General features: G+C 44.0%; 1 protein-coding gene across 1 annotated transcript in view; it reads right to left on the reverse strand.

Annotated features, from left to right (window-relative positions):
• LOC128703200 (coiled-coil domain-containing protein 103) overlaps positions 1-12,932 on the reverse strand; it is an 82,419-nt gene extending 69,487 nt beyond the window's left edge. The window contains exon 1 of the mRNA XM_053797792.2: positions 12,782-12,932. The gene's annotated coding sequence lies outside the window, so the exon portion shown is untranslated. The remainder of the gene's footprint in view (positions 1-12,781) is intronic.
• Between the last annotated feature and the right edge of the window lie 773 nt (positions 12,933-13,705).

The raw sequence follows: 13,705 nt of genomic DNA on the forward strand, positions 1-13,705 counted from the left end.
CGTCAAGAAATTAGAGAAAGTGCAAAGGTTTGCAACAAGACTAGTCCCAGAGCTACGGGGATTGTCCTATGAAGAAAGGTTGAGGGAAATCGGCCTGACGACACTGGAGGCCAGGAGGGTCAGGGGAGACATGATAACGACATATAAAATACTGCGCGGAATAGACGAGGTGGACAAAGACGGGATGTTCCAGAGATGGGACAGACACAAGAGGTCACAATTGGAAGTTGAAGACTCAGATGAATCAAAGGGATGTTAGGAAGTATTTCTTCAGTCATAGAGTAGTCAGGCCATGGAATAGCCTAGAAAGTGATGTGGTGGAGGCAGGAACCGTACATAGTTTTAAGGCGAGGTATGATAGAGCTCATGGGGCAGGGAGAGAGAGGACCTAGTAGCAATCAGCGAAGAGGCGGGGCCAGGAGCTGTGACTCGACCCCTGCAACCACAAATAGGTGAGTACAAATAGGTGAGTACACGTGGTAATGCTTTATTTACAGGGAGCAAAGTCAGGATATTTCTCCAAAATAGTCTGTAATATACCACTGGATAAAATACTTTGCCATTTCTTGAACATTTCTGAGCGAGTTGTCTCTAAATTCATTAATTTGATCACAGTCCAGTACATAATGACGCAAGGTGTGACAATAGTCCATCTGGCAAAGTTTACATTTCGTTTGGTCTACATCTGGTGGTGGTGATTTAACCTGCCAAAGATACTTGTAACCCAGCCGGAGCCGGGCAGTAGTGACATCCAAGAGTCTGCTTATCTTGTTGGATGCACCATAGACATGTGGCTCCTCCTGCATGATGGAATGATGGTAGATGGATTGACTGGTGTCAATCTCCCTAAGTCTTAAGTCAATAAAGTTCAATTGAAGTTCTCTTCGTATTATTGTTCTCAAACTGCTAACTGACAACCCAAGATTGTAATCTACCCCCTCTTTGAAAGCATACAGCTTAGCCAATTTATCAGTTCTATCATGCATCTGAAGACCAATGTGAGATGGAATCCACAGCATGTGCACTCTGACTCCACTGTCCACAATCTTACCATACCTGTGTCTGGCTTCTGACACAAGCATGCCACAATTTATACTTAATGAGTTGAGAGCATTTATGGATGACAGAGAATCAGTTACAATTAAAGTGTCAACCTTAGATACATGGACGCATTTGAGTGCAAGGAGTATGGTAAACAGTTCTGTTTGAAGGGTAGAGGCCCAGTTATTGATGCGTGCTCCAATTTCTTTATGAGAGCCATCACTCTGTACGACAACAACAGCACTACCAGCTGCACCAGTGGACTGGTGAACAGAACCATCAACGTAAATAATTTGTGAAAGTGTTCAGTGTGACTAAGTTATCAATACAGCTTAACCTGGAGTTTACCTGGAGAGAGTTCTGGGGGTCAACGCCCCCGCGGCCCGGCCTGTGACCAGGCCTCCTGGTGGATCAGCGCCTGATCAACCAGGCTGTTGCTGCTGGCTGCACGCAAACCAACGTACGAGCCACAGCCCGGCTGATCAGGAACTGACTTTAGGTGCTTGTCCAGTGCCAGCTTGAAGACTGCCAGGGGTCTGTTGGTAATCCCCCTTATGTGTGCTGGGAGGCAGTTGAACAGTCTCGGGCCCCTGACACTTATTGTATGGTCTCTTAACGTGCTAGTGACACCCCTGCTTTTCATTGGGGGGATGGTGCATCGTCTGCCAAGTCTTTTGCTTTCGTAGTGAGTGATTTTCGTGTGCAAGTTCGGTACTAGTCCCTCTAGGATTTTGCAGGTGTATATAATCATGTATCTCTCCCTCCTGCATTCCAGGGAATACAGGTTTAGGAACCTCAAGCACTCCCAGTAATTGAGGTGTTTTATCTCCGTTATGCGCGCCGTGAAGGTTCTCTGTACATTTTCTAGGTCGGCAATTTCACCTGCCTTGAAAGGTGCTGTTAGTGTGCAGCAATATTCCAGCCTAGATAGAACAAGTGACCTGAAGAGTGTCATCATGGGCTTGGCCTCCCTAGTTTTGAAGGTTCTCATTATCCATCCTGTCATTTTTCTAGCAGATGCGATTGATACAATGTTATGGTCCTTGAAGGTGAGATCCTCCGACATAATCACTCCCAGGTCTTTGACGTTGGTGTTTCGCTCTATTTTGTGGCCAGAATTTGTTTTGTACTCTGATGAAGATTTAATTTCCTCATGTTTACCATATCTGAGTAATTGAAATTTCTCATCGTTGAACTTCATATTGTTTTCTGCAGCCCACTGAAAGATTTGGTTGATGTCCGCCTGGAGCCTTGCAGTGTCTGCAATGGAAGACACTGTCATGCAGATTCGGGTGTCATCTGCAAAGGAAGACACGGTGCTGTGGCTGACATCCTTGTCTATGTCGGATATAAGGATGAGGAACAAGATGGGAGCGAGTACTGTGCCTTGTGGAACAGAGCTTTTCACCGTAGCTGCCTCGGACTTTACTCTGTTGACGACTACTCTCTGTGTTCTGTTAGTGAGGAAATTATAGATCCATCGACCGACTTTTCCTGTTATTCCTTTAGCACGCATTTTGTGCGCTATTACGCCATGGTCACACTTGTCGAAGGCTTTTGCAAAGTCTGTATATATTACATCTGCATTCTTTTTGTCTTCTAGTGCATTTAGGACCTTGTCGTAGTGATCCAATAGTTGAGACAGACAGGAACGACCTGTTCTAAACCCATGTTGCCCTGGGTTGTGTAACTGATGGGTTTCTAGATGGGTGGTGATCTTGCTTCTTAGGACCCTTTCAAAGATTTTTATGATATGGGATGTTAGTGCAATTGGTCTGTAGTTCTTTGCTGTTGCTTTACTGCCCCCTTTGTGGAGTGGGGTTATGTCTGTTGTTTTTAGTAACTGTGGGACGACCCCCGTGTCCATGCTCCCTCTCCATAGGATGGAAAAGGCTCGTGATAGGGGCTTCTTGCAGTTCTTGATGAACACAGAGTTCCATGAGTCTGGCCCTGGGGCAGAGTGCATGGGCATGTCATTTATCGCCTGTTCGAAGTCATTTGGCGTCAGGATAACATCGGATAGGCTTGTGTTAATCAAATTTTGTGGCTCTCTCATAAAAAATTCATTTTGATCTTCGACTCTCAGTCTGGTTAGCGGCTTGCTAAAAACTGAGTCATATTGGGACTTGAGTAGCTCACTCATTTTCTTGCTGTCATCTGTGTAGGACCCATCTTGTTTAAGTAGGGGCCCAATACTGGACGTTGTTCTCGATTTTGATTTGGCATAGGAGAAGAAATACTTTGGGTTTCTTTCGATTTCATTTATGGCTTTTAGTTCTTCCCGCGATTCCTGACTCCTAAAGGATTTTTTTAGCTTAAGTTCGATGCTTGCTATTTCTCTGACCAGTGTCTCCCTACGCATTTCAGATATATTGACCTCTTTTAGCCGCTCTGTTATTCTTTTCCGTCGCCTGTAAAGGGAGCGCCTGTCTCTTTCTATTTTACATCTACTCCTCCTTTTTCTTAGAGGAATAAGCCTTGTGCATACATCGAGTGCCACCGAGTTAATCTGTTCTAGGCGTAAGTTGGGGTCTGTGTTGCTTAGTATATCTTCCCAGCTTATATCGGTTAGGACTTGGTTTACTTGGTCCCACTTTATGTTTTTGTTATTGAAGTTGAATTTGGTGAATGCTCCCTCGTGACTAGTCTCATTATGTCGGTCTGGGGCTCCACGCATACATGTCTGAACCTCAATTATGTTGTGATCTGAGTATATTGTTTTTGATATGGTGACATTTCTTACCAGATCATCATTGTTAGTGAAGATGAGGTCTAGTGTATTCTCCAGTCTAGTAGGCTCTATTATTTGCCTGTTTAAATTGAATTTTGTGCAGAAATTTAAAAGCTCGTGTGAGTGTGACTTTTCATCAGAGCTGCCTCCTGGTGTTATTACTGCAACAATATTATTTGCTATATTCCTCCATTTTAGGTGCCTTAAGTTGAAATCCCCCAGGAGCAAGATGTTGGGTGCAGGAGCTGGAAGATTTTCCAGACAGTGGTCAATTTTTAACAGCTGTTCCTGGAATTGCTGGGATGTTGCATCCGGAGGCTTGTAGACTACCACAATGACTAGGTTTTGGTTCTCGACCTTTACTGCTAAAACTTCCACTACATCATTTGAGGCATTAAGCAGTTCTGTGCAAACAAGTGACTCTGCAATGTACAGGCCAACCCCCTCCCCTTTTGCCTGTTCACTCTGTCACATCTGTATAGGTTGTAACCTGGGATCCATATTTCGTTGTCCAAGTGATCCTTTATGTGGGTCTCAGTGAAAAGCCGCGAACATTGCCTTTGCCTCTTCAAGCAGTCCACGGATGAAAGGTATTTTGTTGTTTGTTGCTGGCTTTAGACCCTGTATATTTGCAAAGAAGAATGTTATCGGACTGGTGATATTGTTGGTACTGGGGGGGGGGGATTTTTTTTCCGGCATTAGTATCTGTATCTGTTGGTTTGGAGTGGAGGCCATCGACTGTGGTTCCACTCCAGGAATGACTGGATTTGGTGTACGATTTCTGCCATTTCCTGCCAGTTTTTTTTCCTTCCTGGCACTAAAAAACCTCTCCCTCTTGAGTGGCTGTGGCTACCCAGGTTTTCCCATGGCCTGGATGTTTTGTATCTTTTTGTCCCCTTTAGATGGTATGCCTGGCAATTTAAGTTATAGCACAGTCTTTCCTGTACTGAAAAGGTACACAGTTCAGGGTGAAAAAGCTTACAGGAAGGGTTTGCATTTTCCTGTTGTCATATGGGCATGGCATTTTCTAGGGTGGTCATAGTTGCACGTCCCATCTGTTTTTCCAGATTTCCCATGCCAGCAGATACCAAGTGCATAGTATGTGCACAGGCTTGGTTTCCGTTTGCCTTGGGTTTCTGTGACTGTATTCCCTGTTGGTGCATGTTTCCCTGTCTTACTTCTATCCTCCCTAGCACCAACAATGGAGCTCCCACCAGTTGTTTTTGGTAATATATCCTCACTATTGCTAGTGGAGTGCTCTTGTTTGCTATTTCCTGCGGTATTTCTAGTTTGCAATATTGGTTTTATCTTATCTTTGACTACACTTGTTTCCCTACTATGGCTCCTGTCCCCTATGAGGTCATTTATATGTATTCCTTCCTGCGTATAATTCCCGACTACCTGGACAAAATCTCCAGCTTCACCATTACTGTCTCCCAGGACAGCATCTCCAGCTTCACCATTACTGTCTCCCAGGACAGCACCTCCAGCTTCACCATTACTGTCTCCCAGGACAGCACCTCCAGCTTCACCATTACTGTCTCCCAGGACAGCACTATCAGCCCCACATTTACTGACTACCAGGACATCACCTCCAGCCTTACAGTTTCTGACTACATGGCCAGTATCAAGGGCAGTACCATTCAGCCCAGACTTTTTATGTTCCCATCTGTTGTAGAAAGCTTCCAGGTTTTCTATGAAAGCAGCTTTGATGTTGTCCTCTTTTAATACCCTTGTGATTTTAGTCCACAGATTTTCCTCATTTGGGCATACCCAAAAACACTTCCCTGTTTTAACACTGCTTGTAGCTAGTTCTTGGATATCTGCACAAGGGGCGTGACACCAATTTCCACAAAAATGACAATTTACCCATGTGGAAGCCCGTTTGTTTGACTGACCACAGATTACACACAGCTTCATAATGATTTGAATGGTTGATTTACTGCAATTCTACTAGCAACCTCTTGAATATTCTATTAATAACCTCCTTAAATGAAGCTCTAGCTATTTGTATTTCTGTTTCTAACTGTTTTTGTATATTGGACAGCTTACCGTGCACGTTCCTGATTTATATTTAATGTTTGTGTTTATAAGGGCGCCTACAACACCATCCGTTTACAGTCTGCTTTATTGTCCAACGAAACCGTTTGAAACCAGTCAAGGGTTCGGACCAGACTTAAGGCATCATGTTTGGCTTCAAGACGAAGCTTTGGTTGTGATTTAAGAATAGTTTTGGGGGGAAATGGAGGAATGGTAGTTTGGAATGGGGTAATATCCCATGGAGCAGGGAAATGTCTCTGTTGCCTAACTTGACATAGATCATGTAGCTGGTTCATGCGGAGGTCGGTTCCAGTTTTTTCGATCCATCTGGAAGGATGTTCACCAGTGCTGAGGAAAGTTTGGAGGGCTTCTGTGCAGGGATTTGAATGGGCTAACCTAAGCATATTGACCCCAATAAGGATTTTTCTTTCAGTAACACGATCTCTATTACTTGGAATATTAAGTTCTTTCCGCATATTTAAAATTTTGGCAGTACGAGGGCATCCTAGGATAAGATAAGATAAGATTTCGTTCGGATTTTTAACCCCGGAGGGTTAGCCACCCAGGATAACCCAAGAAAGTCAGTGCGTCATCGAGGACTGTCTAACTTATTTCCATTGGGGTCCTTAATCTTGTCCCCCAGGATGCGACCCACACCAGTCGACTAACACCCAGGTACCTATTTGCTGCTAGGTGAACAGGACGATAGGTGTAAGGAAACGTGTCGAAATGTTTCCACCCGCCGGGAATCGAACCCGGGCCCTCCGTGTGTGAAGCGGGAGCTTTAACCACCAGGCCACCGGGCCTTATTGCTTCGTTTTGCAGTTTTTCCAGCCCTCCAAGCTTCCAGTCAGACACGAGTGCAAGTAGTGGCGCCGCATAATCAACCAATGATCTAATATAAGCAAGATACATCGTTTTCACAATTTTAACATTAGCTCCATACCTGGGATGAAAACCTGCCACAACTCTAAGTGCTCTCAGCCTTTGTATTGGCGACAAAGTCTTGTTACAACAGGTCAAAGTAGTGGGACCTCAAAACCTAGATACCTGTATCTGCTTACATATTCTAGAAGAGACCCGTCCCCCCAATGAAAAGCAGGGGTGTCACTAGCACGTTAAGAGACCATACAATAAGTGTCAGGGGCCCAAGACTGTTCAACTGCCTCCCAGCACACATAAGGGGGATTACCAACAGACCCCTGGCAGTCTTCAAGCTGGCACTGGACAAGCACCTAAAGTCAGTTCCGGATCAGCCGGGCTGTGGCTCGTATGTTGGTTTGCGTGCAGCCAGCAGCAACAGCCTGGTTGATCAGGCTCTGATCCACCAGGAGGCCTGGTCTCAGACCGGGCCGCGGGGGCGTTGACCCCCGGAACTCTCTCCAGGTAGTAGTAGTAGTAGTCATGCAACTGGATCTGACGAACTGTGCCTCTCTGCCGAGGAGGACGCCTGTTGTGTATCTTTGTTTTATCAGTAGAGATTTTTCAACCCCAGGTCCTGACACGAGGCTAGTACATGATTAAGAATGTTTTGGGTGTTGGAGAATCCGGTGGTGTGAATCATTATATCATCAGCAAAACTATTCATATAATGATGGGGCTGGCTAGGCATAGCATTAAGGCATTAATTAGAATATTGAATAGGGTGGGACTGAGCTCATAATTCAAAATCTTTAGTTACACTTCTATGTCCCTGGAACAACACAGACGACTTTCTGTTGGACAGGTAGCCTTTAATCCAGCGGCGAAGCCATCCTCCAACATCCATTCTGGCAAGTTCACTAATGATTACATGTCGGCTGGCTACATCAAAAGCGGATTTAAGGTCAAGGAAGGTAGTGTATGAGCTGTCAGTGTGCAGAGTGAGAAAGGTGGTAATGCAATGATGCACACTCCTTCCATGCATGAAGCCATGCAACCAGGGAGACAAGAATTGCTTAATTCTGTGCATAATAAAATTAAGAATCATCCTTTCAAATGTTTTACACAAGCAGCTAGTAAGGAATATTGGGCGAAATGAGTTTTGTTGATTGGGCTTCGGAATGGGAATAATGAGGCTGTTGGGCCAAGATTGAGGGAGCTCCCCAGTGACATAGCTCATGTTATATAATTCAAGTAAAGGATTACCTGGTACTCGACACAGCAATCTGAGTAAGTTGTAAGTAATACCATCCTCACCAGGCGACGTGGAGTTGCCCTTAGTGCTGCATCAAGTTCATAATTAGTGAAAGGAATGTTGCAGTCATCTGCCTTGCTGAGCATAAAGCAAACAAGTCTCTCCCTTGCATCATATTTGTCCATTAATTTTGCCTGTGTGGTACTAGGAAGATTGTCATAGCTAGATGTAGCAGCCCAAGCACTGACTAACTCATTCGCCCTATGTAAGGGATGAGGGTGCGCCATCTGTCCAATTCTGTTACCCTTAATTCTATTTACGTCCCTCCATGCGCGGACCTATCTAATGTTGAGGTACAGTCCCTGGACCCATTATGTACCTCTGTCATGTTGAGGTACAGTCCCTGGACCCATTATGTACCTCTGTCATGTTGAGGTACAGTACCTGGACCCATTATGTACCTCTGTAATGTTGAGGTACAGTCCCTGGACTCATTATGTACCTCTGTATTGTTGAGGTACAGTACCTGGACCCATTATGTACCTCTGTAATGTTGAGATACAGTCCCTGGACCCATTATGTACCTCTGTATTGTTGAGGTACAGTCCCTGGACCCATTATGTACCTCTGTAATGTTGACGTACAGTCCCTGGACCCATTATGTACCTCTGTAATGTTGACGTACAGTCCCTGGACCCATTATGTACCTCTGTAATGTTGAGGTACAGTCCCTGGACTCATTATGTACCTCTATTGTTGAGGTACAGTACCTGGACCCATTATGTACCTCTGTAATGTTGAGGTACAGTCCCTGGACCCATTATGTACCTCTGTATTGTTGAGGTACAGTCCCTGGACCCATTATGTACCTCTGTAATGTTGACGTACAGTCCCTGGACCCATTATGTACCTCTGTATTGTTGAGGTACAGTCCCTGGACCCATTATGTACCTCTGTATTGTTGAGGTACAGTCCTTGGACTCTACCTCAACACTACTGAGGTACATAATGGGTCCAAGGACTATACTTCAACACTACTGAGGCACATAATGGGTCCAAGGACTATACTTCAACACTACTGAGGTACATAATGGGTCCAAGGACTATACTTCAACACTACTGAGGTACATAATGGGTCCAAGGACTATACTTCAACACTACTGAGGTACATAATGGGTCCAAGGACTATACTTCAACACTACTGAGGTACATAATGGGTCCAAGGACTATACTTCAACACTACTGAGGTACATAATGGGTCCAAGGACTATACTTCAACACTACTGAGGCACATAATGGGTCCAAGGACTATACTTCAACACTACTGAGGCACATAATGGGTCCAAGGACTATACTTCAACACTACTGAGGCACATAATGGGTCCAAGGACTATACTTCAACACTACTGAGGCACATAATGGGTCCAAGGACTATACTTCAACACTACTGAGGTACATAATGGGTCACAAAGTTTTCAAGGGTAAACAACTCAGAGTGGCAGTGAAGTATCCACATGTTTATATCTGGTTACAATCATTTACTTGGAGTTTACTTGGAGGGGGTTTCGGGGGTCAACGCCCCCGCGACCCGGTCTGAGACCAGGCCTCATGGTGGATCAGGGTCTGATCAACCAGGCTATTATGAAAACGTGAATTAAGTCAGAAAAATATTACTAATTAACATATATATGGCTGTGAATTATTAACATTACCATATATTTTAGCAAGTTTAAATGGTTATGCGATATTTACAATGAGGAAATTATTTTTTTCCAGAATGGCAGGTAATATTCTGCTGTGTTTAAAATACTTCGATATTTCTTGAACATTTTTGAGTTGTCTGTTGGTTCATACAAGAGTAAGTTAAACGATGGGACTTATTTCCGTTGGTATCCCTAAATTTCCATTGGGCAGATTATCTGCGTAGGTAGCAGCAGTGATGGTAACTGTAATAATGGTAGCAGCAGTGATGGTAACTGTAATAATGGTAGCAGCAGTGATGGTAACTGTAATAATGGTAGCAGCAGTGATGGTAACTGTAATAATGGTAGCAGCAGTGATGGTAACTGTAATAATGGTAGCAGCAGCGATGGTAACTGTAATAATGGTAGCAGCAGTGATGGTAACTGTAATAATGGTAGCAGCAGTGATGGTAACTGTAATAATGGTAGCAGCAGTGATGGTAACTGCAGTGATGGTAGCAGCAGTGATGGTAGCAACAGTGATGGTAACTGCAGTGATGGTAGCAGCAGTGATGGTAACAGTAATGATGGTAGCATCAATGATGGCAACTGCAGTGATGGTAGCAGCAGTGATGGTAACAGTAATGATGGTAGCAACAGTGATGGTAACTGCAGTGATGGTAGCAGCAGTGATGGTAACAGTAATGATGGTAGCATCAATGATGGCAACTGCAGTGATGGTAGCAGCAGTGATGGTAACAGTAATGATGGTAGCATCAATGATGGTAACTGCAGTGATGGGAGCAGCAGTGGCAGTAGCAGCAGTCATGGTAGCGTGCATATCGTGACCTCTTTTAGTGACTCAAGCCAGTAGACGCATCACGTTTATGATAGCGTGTATAGCTGCCTGTGTGTGTGTGTACTCACCTATTTGTGGTTGCAGGGGTCGATTCACAGCTCCTGGCCCCGCCTCTTCGCTAGTCGCTACTTGGTCCACTCTCCCTGCTCCATGAGCTTTATCGTATCTCTTCTTAAAAAACAGACAACCGGCTGTCTTAATCTCACCTGTGTGTGTGTCCTCAGATTATCAACCGAACCTTCAAATGACCCCAAATGGAACGCTGGTCATTTAAGCAGTTACCTGGGTGATAGTTTCCTTACACTGTTACTCTTGTTCACTAACTTAACAGTAGTGGATACCTGAGTATTAATAGATTCATGAGTAGCATCCTGGGCAAACCCTGAGGAAACCAGAGGAAATAAGCCACACAGCTTGGTTTTATTGAGTTATTCTGAGTTATTAACCTAGAATAGCCCGAGGGTTATTAAAACCTCCGGGGTTAATAATCACTAAAAAGTGCATACAACGCTGCTTTTGCCCCCAGACTTGACACCTAAATAATTTCAGTAATACATAAATGGTCCACCATCACGAGGCACCACTGTCGAACACTCATGGCAGACGCCAGGCACATTACCCTTGAAATGTATGATACAATTCATTAATTGGTAAAGGAGTATAGCCCTAAGTAGGATCAAGGAGGCTGCCTACAAAATTCTGAGGACAACTCACAGGACGTAATGGTGTTAGAAACTGGAACCCCTGACAAACCAGAGCTCAATCTCGCTGGCGCAGTGTTATCCACTGCATCCTGCTGGCCTAGTCAGCTTCACCCAGCTACGTGTATTTCACGTTATTACGACTTCCCCAGTCATTCTAAGAACATTTGTGCGAAGAAACTTCACAATTGTGCTTCATAGACTGGAGACAGGGAGGGAGAGACTGACGCTTCTCACGAAATTGTAATAACACATTTGCAAACCAGGAACAGGTGAGGCTTGAACCCATGGTGAGTGAGTGGTGAAATTCCAGGTCATTGCCTAAGCCACTGGCGTCAAATGATAATTGCTGGTTTTATTGTAATGATTAAGAGCCACGTAAGTTCCCCCGTCTTCTAATATCATGTTCATTTATCCACTATAATCTACCTTGTTCATAATTACTACCACATTTCCTTTGTTTCGTAAAGTCTACAAACATTCTTTAATTCATGGTATAATTTAACAAATCTTTAAGGGCATTTGTGTTGCAGACAACTGTCCTCAAAGATTTAAGTTATACCATGAATTAAAGAAAGCTCCTAGACTTCACCTTACGAAACAGCAATGCGATAGTAATTATGGATAAGATAGATTATAGTGGAAAAATGAACATGATATTAGAAGACGGGGGGGAACTTACGTGGCTCTTAATCAGCTATCAAAACTTTAGAGCTCAGTCCCTGGACCCATTATGTACCTCTGTAATCTCCTGACTACCTCCCACAGGATGTGTATGGGGTACATAATAAAAATATTAAGCTAACTCTTAAGCAACCGTTAGTTGAGGGGCTGGTATATTGTGCACCCCATGTTCATCCTGTGAGCGGCAGAAATCAACCTTCTTCTTATGACCAGAGCTTTGGTAAGATGGGTAAGGAAGAAGGAGGGGTAAGGATAGAAATATTGGAAAAGGGTGGGAGGAGGGAGAGAGGCAGGATATAAAAGGTAAGTGGCCCAACCACTTTGGTGTAATTTAAAAAGTGTATGTGAAATGATAAGATATTCTTTAAGGGGTATAATACTAACCCATCAGTCACATAGATATAACAGATATATAAGTACATGACTGAATTGGTAGTAATTATACAAGTTGCAATTGCTTTTTTTTTTTTTAATCAACCTCTGCAGCTAAGTTTTCCACCCCATTTGATAACACAAGATCACATTTTAGTGCCTCAGGCGAGGCTACAAATATCAGTGGGAGTTAGCACCATTAAATGTTGCAGAGCTAACCCATGTGAATGTGAAAAATCCAGGAATTTAGACACAACTCTCTCTCACATGTTTAAGAAATTTAAAAAAAAAATATCACAAACTTCGCCCACTGTAAATAATTATCTAAATGTAAGATAAGATAAGATAAGATTTCGTTCGGATTTTTAACCCCGGAGGGTTAGCCACCCAGGATAACCCAAGAAAGTCAGTGCGTCATCGAGGACTGTCCATACCCCCCTCCCCAGTTCCTGGTTCCATTGTAACTGTTTATAACTACCAACCACATTATTAGTATGGGAGAAAGACTTAATGAAACTATTAAACAACAGTTAAATGCTACCATAAACTACTTACCTGGAGTTTACCTGGAGAGGGTTTCGGGGGGTCAACGCCCCCGCGGCTCGGTCTGAGACCAGGCCTCATACAACATATAACACCAGTCTGAGTAACATTAGTGCTAGATGGAAGTATATTTGTTCATTTTCACAAGTCAGCCGCGGCAGACAGCGAAGCTGTGGTTAAGCGTACAGTGACAAGCCTCACGTTATTTTGGTCCACTATGTGGCATCAGGTCCCCTCAGGGGGAGGTGTTTTGATGCTAGTGAGAGGCTCTTGATCCAAGAAACTGGACTTATCCTCCCCCTTCCTTGAATCGAGCCTGAATGCCTCCCATTCCCCAGGTGCTATATGACCCCCTGCGGATTTAGTTCTGCTCCCCTTATTAAAATAAAATAAGGAATGTGGCACCAGGTCTATTCGGACACGGATGAACACGATGATCCTCATGTTGCATTATTCTTAACAGGTGCAGATTGACAAAACGTCCTGCACTGCTCACTGTATTTTGGTAGTGGCCATGGGTCTGTCATGGGTCTGTCATGGGTCTGTCATGGGTCTGTCATAGTTCTGTCATGGATCTGTCATGGGTCTGTCATGGGTCTGTCATGGGTCTGCCATGGGTCTGTCATAGTTCTGTCATGGATCTGTCATGGGTCTGTCAAATTTCTGTCATGGGTCTGTCATGGGTCTGTCATGGGTCTGTCATAGTTCTGTCATGGATCTGTCATGGGTCTGTCATGGGTCTGTCAAATTTCTGTCATGGGTCTGTCGAAATTTGTTTAAGTTGAAAAAACTTACTATTTTTTTTACGGACCAATTTTACAGGCTAACCTAACATATTCAAACTGTTAGCCCCTTACCTAAAACAGGCGGTGGGAGGAACTTTAAGGTGGTAACCAGTGGATGAGATCCCTTGAAGCCTGATTTGCAGTACCTGAC

The sequence above is a fragment of the Cherax quadricarinatus genome, chromosome 85, assembly GCF_038502225.1.
Source record: "Cherax quadricarinatus isolate ZL_2023a chromosome 85, ASM3850222v1, whole genome shotgun sequence".
Taxonomy (NCBI): Eukaryota; Metazoa; Arthropoda; class Malacostraca; order Decapoda; family Parastacidae; genus Cherax; species Cherax quadricarinatus.